The following is a 6921-nucleotide window of genomic DNA, read 5'->3' on the forward strand; positions in this document are numbered from 1 at the left end:
TGCCTGCCTGAAAGCTAGCAAGAAAATGAGGACCTCAGTCTTCAAAGAGATAAATTATTCCAACAGCCTGAGGGACCCCAGAAGCAGATATTTTCCCTAATCAAGCCTCTGATAAGACTGCAGTTTTAGTTGGCATCTGTATTGCAGCCTGATGAAATCCTAACAAAGACCCAGCTAATTTGTTCCTAGACTTTTGATACATAGAAATTGTGAGATAATAAATGCATTTTGTTTTAAGCCTCCAAGTTTGTGGTGATCTGTTTTGTGGCATAGAAAACTAATACAGCCCCTCCCTCCTGTCTTTATACTGGCCTGGCCTAACACAACCCACGTTAATCACAATGCCCTACCTAGGCTACATCTGTATCTGAGTGGCTGAATGTTGTTACAGAAAACCAAAAACCACACAGCAAATCAATTGATTTCACTCTAAGTCATTGATTGCAGACCTCAAATGGGGATTAATAGCATAGCAATACTGATAAACTCACTTACCTACTCTCAGAGATTACTATTTTAAACCTTCTCTGCTCCTCCCAAACCTCCCACATTCCAACCTCTGTTCTCACCTTCAGCTTATTGGCTTCTTATCACCTTCCATTAAGAAGATAGCTACATTCAAATGGAAATTCCCTTATCTCACCATCAGATCTACAATCCTCTCTGCATCCAACTTCCTTTTCTTCTGACTTGTCATGGGAAGGAACCATCTTCTTCACATAAAAGACCAGTCCCTGCACTTCTGCTTTACACTCCTTTCACCTACTCAAGGTCTTTACTCCTTCAGTTACTCCCGCCTGTCCTGTATCACCAGGTTCTCTTTGGGGCCATCCCCATCAGTGCATGAATGTGCTCTGTTATCTACCATCTTTAAGAGAACCTCTTGAATTCCATGAGCCCCTCCTGCTACTGCCTATTTCTCTCTTCCCTTCACAGCAAAACTTCTCAAGACATGAATTACACATTGCTGTCCCCACTTCACCTCCATTCACTTTTCAACCAACTTCAGTCTAGTTTGTACCACCTCATGAAACTTGCTCTTTTGAAGTCACCAAAGACTTCATGTTGTCAAATCCAGCAGATGGGTACTTGTCTTTGCTCATCCTAATTGTGCTCTCAGTAGCATCTGACATGGTAGGTCAACCAGTTCCTCCTTCTTGAAACATGTCTATTTCTTCTCATCCTCCTTTGCTGGCTTCTAAATGTTGACATTCTGAGCTTATAGGCCTCTTGTTATCTCCGCTTGAATATCTAATAGGCACCTCAAATTAAACATGTCTAAAACATAAATCTTGATATCTTCCCTAAGTCTGTGTCTCCCACCACCTTCTCCTATCTCAGTACAACCACCAGTTACTAAATTAGAAAACGGAGAATCATGCCTTTCCCTTACCTCCTCTATACTCAGTGGTACTTATGGAGCACTATTGGTTTTATCTCTAAAACTTGTCTTGAATTTGTCCACATGTCTCTGTCTCTACTATCACTAACCTACACTAAACTACTATTATCTCTTCTTTAAACTGTAATAGCTTCCTGATGGTCTCTCTGCTAGCACTTTTGCTTCTCTGTAATTCATTTTCTACACAGTAGCCAGAGTAATCTTTCAAAAAGGTAAATCATATCATTTTATTTCCTTGCATAGAACATTTTCCATTGCATTTCAAATAAAATTCAAAATTCTTGCCAAGGACTAACAAGGCCTTACCTCCTGTACCTTTTTTCCTCTTGTACTGAGTTCCATTATCCTTGTCTTTGTGCTTGTTACCTTTTCTAGAACCATCTTCTTTGGCCTTCTCTCTCTTCCTTATGAGAACAATTTAAATGTTATACCTTCAGAAGTGTTTTTCCTGACCACCATATTAAAAACTGTTCCTCCCTCCCTTGTTATCTTATTTGAATATAAGCTCTGTGAAAGCGGAGCCTTTGTCTTGTTAGCTCAGGACTTAGTGCAATGCCTGGCACATATTCAGCACTCAATTGATATTTGGTGAATCTATGCATGAATGAATGAATGAATAAGGCACTGAGGATTTAAGTGCAATGTACTTCAATGTGAGGACTGAGAATGGCATGAAAGACAAAATATACTGGACAATTAAGGGCATAATTTTATTCAGCCTATTGCAATAGAAAGACTGTACACTAATGAGAAATGTCTTAAAGGAAAGAAAGGGAGACTGAAATTTTATGGAGGAAAGTAGACAAGGGTAGACAGTTTAGTAGTCTTACATGATGAGGAAGAATAGGGACAGGTCTTATTTCAGTCACTGAGGAATGGTGGAGCTGAGTCTTAGAATATGTGGGAGCAGGGATGTCCTTGGTAGCTAGCCCTTCCTCAGAACACGAAGACTGGAGGAGTTTTGGACCATGGTTGCTTACCAGGAACACAGGGCTCAGGTAAGTTCCAACATTGTTACTGGCTATCTCAATTTTAGTACAGGAGCTTGATGTGAAAATTTCAATTCGTGGAATCATTTTGTGGGCATAGCCTAGGCACTCACTCTGGGGGCCTATATTTGGGTTCAATCTGAACAACTTGAGTAGACCACCTAGCACTATCATTGGAGGTGATTCTGGAGTTTTAGCCTGAGGGACTTGATCTTGGGACCTTAGTTTGGCAGATCAGCTTCAGGGAGATTTATCAGGGAATTCTACTCTGGAGAACTCAGTTTGGAGGCTCCGATTAGGGGATTCTGCCTACTAGGCACAGTGAAGGGGCTCACTCTGGTTGTAATTAGGTTGGTGCTCCATCCAGTGGTTCATTCTGAGGTTGGTAAGGAGTTTCATTTTGGGGGGTTCAGAATGTGGCCTCAGTATGGGGTCTGAAACATTGTTCTGCAAACTGTCTCTTGCACACAATCTGGGAAACTTCTTCAGGGAGCTCAGGCAGGATATTTGTTCTGGAGACATCATTTTGGGGGTTTGGTCTAGAAACTGTTTCAACCACTTACCTCATGGTTGCCTGTCTAAAGGTTAAGACACTGCTAGCTTAGTACTGGGGATCAGTCTCACTGTACTGGTCAGTCAGGAGCTCTGTCTGGATCACTCACTGTTAGGTGCTCAGCATCAGCATTTGGGTGTGGACTGCTGAGTCATTGTGGATCAGACTTATTTCTCACATATAAAAGCAGTCCCAAGGAACTGCCTATCTCTTCCATTTAAATCTTATTGGCACCCCGATGTTTATAGCAGCAATGACCACAATAGCCAAACTGTGGAAGGAGCCTCGGTGTCCATCGAAAGATGAATGGATAAAGAAGATGTGGTTTATGTATAATGGAATATTACTCAGCCATTAGAAATGACAAATACCCACCATTTGCTTCAACGTGGATGGAACTGGAGGGTATTATGCTGAGTGAAATAAGTCAATCGGAGAAGGACAAACATTATATGGTCTCATTCATTTGGGGAATATAAAAAATAGTGAAAGGGAATAAAGGGGAAAGGAGAAAAAATGAGTGGGAAATATCAGAAAGGGAGACAGAACTCCTAACTTGGGAAACGAACTAGGGGTGGTGGAATGGGGGAGGTGGGAGGGGGGTGAGGGTGACTGGGTGACGGGCACTGAGGGGGGCACTTGATGTCGGATGAGCACTGGGTGTTATTCCATATGTTGGCAAATTGAACACCAATAAAAAATAAATTTATTAAATAAATAAATAAATAAATAAATAAATAAATAAATAAATAAAAATAAATAAATCTTATTGGCCAGGGATGCCTGGGTGGCTCAGCAGTTGAGAGTCTGCCTTCAGCTCAGGGCATGATTCTGGTTTGGGGATTGAGTCCCGCATTGGACTCCCTGTGGGGAGCCTGCTTCTCCCTCTGCCTATGTCTCTGCCTCTCTCTGTGTGTCTCTCATGAATAAATACATAAAATCTAAAAAAATAAATAAAAATAGATAAATCTTATTGGCCAAAGCTTATAGCACATGGTCATCAGTTGCAAGGGATACTGGAACTGTAGTCTTTTAGCTGGACTTATGTTCACCCAGCTGAAAATATGGGTTCCATTCCAAAGAAGAAAAGGGACAATGTGAATTGGAATGTGAAGCTAGCAGCCTTGCTGCACAGATGTCTCAGCCTGGGATTCTCAGTCTGAGCCCCTAATTCTGTGGATGCCATTTTGAGTACTCATTCTGGGGGTATGAATTTAGGGTCTGAGAGACTGAAAGTTCATTCTGGGGAATCAGTTTCATGAATAAGGTTGGGGGACCTTGGTTTAGAAGCTTACTTTAAAGGATTCAGTTCAATTTATGAGTCTACAATGTAGATTAACCCAAATAAGGAGAGAAGGCGGGAAGGTTGAATAGAAGTGTTCCAGACTGCTACAAGTGCAAGGAAAGTTTGGCAAGGCTGTCTGGGACTCCTGAACCAAAGTCATCAAAGTATCTCTGTCATACTCATCAGGCTAGGAGTAACTTATGGGAAGCATGGTCTTTGCAGAAATGTAGGGATGGATTTCAGACTACAGCAGCTGGGGCACTTGATCAGTCATGCTCCTTGAAGTCCATGAAGTCCATGAGATGCTTTCTCATGGCTACCATGGGATACATACTGGTGGTTTTCACTGAGGATTCCCTCTAGGGCTCATTCTGGGCATGTTATTTGGAGGCTCAGAGACATTAGGTCTTCATTCTGGAGGAAGCTGTTTCAGAACATGGACTCAGTTTGTACTTTCAGTGAGGGGATGTATCTGTGGTCTTAGCATGTCATTATGGGAACATGACTTTGAGGGCTTGAACATTGACAGTTTATTCTTGAAAAACCCAAGGATTCAATATGAAAGCCTGATTTTTATCTAAGAGGAGACTGAGCCTCTCATTTAAGTGATTGCTTAGCTCAAGACTCAGTCTGGGTGGCTAGGTCTGGCCTGCTTTGGGAAGATCAAGTTTTGGGAGTTCAGTCCAGGATATTTTAGCCTGAGGGGTCAAGCCTAAGGGATCTCAATATGATGACTTCACCTGGGGATCTCTGTCTGGTGGGGTCTCTTGGAATTCCAGGCTGGGTTCCAGTCTAAAAATTTCCATCTGGAACTACCTGCTGCATTTAGACACTAGCAGTTCAGCTTGGCAACTCAATCTGTGTTTTAATCTTGGATTTCAGTCTAAGGTTTTATGTTGGGGATTGAGTTTAGGCTTAGGTTTGGGGAGTTTAGTCTTCAACACGTCAATCTTGCCCTCTTCATCTGAAGGCTTGATCTAGTCTGAAATGTTCACTCTAGAATAGGGTCTAGAGTAGGAGTAGAGTAAGTGTCATGCATAGAATTTGAGTGTGTATTTATTTATTTAATTAAAATATTTTATTTATTTATTCATGAGACACACACACACACACACACACACACACACAGAGGGGCAGAGACACAGAGGGAGAAGCAAGCTCCACTCAGGGAGCCTGACATGGGACTCGATCCCGGGACTCCAGGATTACGCCCTGGGCTGAAGCAGATGCCAAACCGCTGAGCCACCCAGGGATCCCCAAAATTGTCACTATTTTATTTTATTTTTTTAAAGATTTTATTTATTTATTCATGAAAGACACAGAGAGAAAGAGGCTGAGACACAGGCAGAGGGAGAAGCAGGCTCCATGCAGGGAACCCGACGTGGGACTTGATCCTGGGACTCCAGGATCAGGCCCTGGGCCGAAGGCAGGGGCTAAACTGCTGAGCCACCCAGGAATTCCCAATTGTCACTATTTTAAAGACATTTTCCATAGCAGATCTTTTTTTTATTCTTTTTCTTTTTTTAAGAAACCTTTTAAGAAAAGGTTTTATCTATTTGAGAGAGAGAGAGCAAGACAGAGAGAGTATGAGGGAGGTGAAAGGCAGAGGGAGAAGCAGACTCCCTGGTGAGCAGGAAACCTGATGTGGGGCTCCATCCCAGGACCCTGAGATCATGACCTGAGCTGAAGGCAGATACTTAACCAACTGAGCCACCTAAGCACCCCGCAGATTTTTTTTAAAGACCTATTTGCTTATTTTAGAGACGGGGGAGAGGCAGAGGGAGTGGGAGAGAGAATCTTGAGCAGACTCCACCCTCAGTACAGAAACCAATGCAGGGCTACATCCTATGACCCTGAGATCATGACCTGAGCGAAACCAAGATCATGGGCAGCTCTGGTGGCGCAGCGGTTTAGCGCCGCCTGCAGCCCGGGGTGGGATCATGGAGACCCTGGATCGAGTCCCACGTCGGGCTCCCTGCACGGAGCCTGCTTCTCCCTCTGCCTGTGTCTCTGCCTCTCGCTCTCTCTCTGAATAAATAAATAAATAAACCTTAAAAAAAAAAAAGGAACCAAGATCAGACGCTTAACTGACTGCACCACCCAGGCACCCCTCATGGCAGATGTCTTAAAATATTGTTCACAATCATCATTAATTTGAAATCAGAGTAGTCATTTAACTGCTAACCTGCTAGTAGAGCATAGTATTTAATGCACAAATAAACATGTACATTATAGTTTTTGTAATGTTTTGATAACTATATTTTAATATAATTGGTTTCCTTTGTAGCCTAGATTTTATTTTATGCATTTAAAAACATTAATCTGGAAAGGGATATATTGGCTTCACCAGATTCCCAGATGGGCTCAAGGCACAGAAAAAGGGAAGTCTGTCAGGGTGGTGATTTCACATGCCAAAATCGCACTGGTGGCAAGTCCATCTATGGGAAGAAATTTGATGATGAAAATTCTGTCCTGAAGCATACAAGTAATGGCATCTTATCCATGGCAAATGTTGGACCCAACATGAACAGTTCCCAGTTTTTCATCTGCACTGCCAACACTGAGTGGTTGAATGGCAAGCATGTGGTCTTCAGCAAAGTGAAAGAGGGCATGGATATTGTGAAAGCCACAGAGCACTTTGGGACCAGGATGGCAAGACCAGCAAGAAGATCAGCACTGCTCTAATAAATTT

This window comes from Canis lupus, chromosome X (assembly GCF_011100685.1).
Source record: "Canis lupus familiaris isolate Mischka breed German Shepherd chromosome X, alternate assembly UU_Cfam_GSD_1.0, whole genome shotgun sequence".
Classification (NCBI taxonomy): domain Eukaryota; kingdom Metazoa; phylum Chordata; class Mammalia; order Carnivora; family Canidae; genus Canis; species Canis lupus.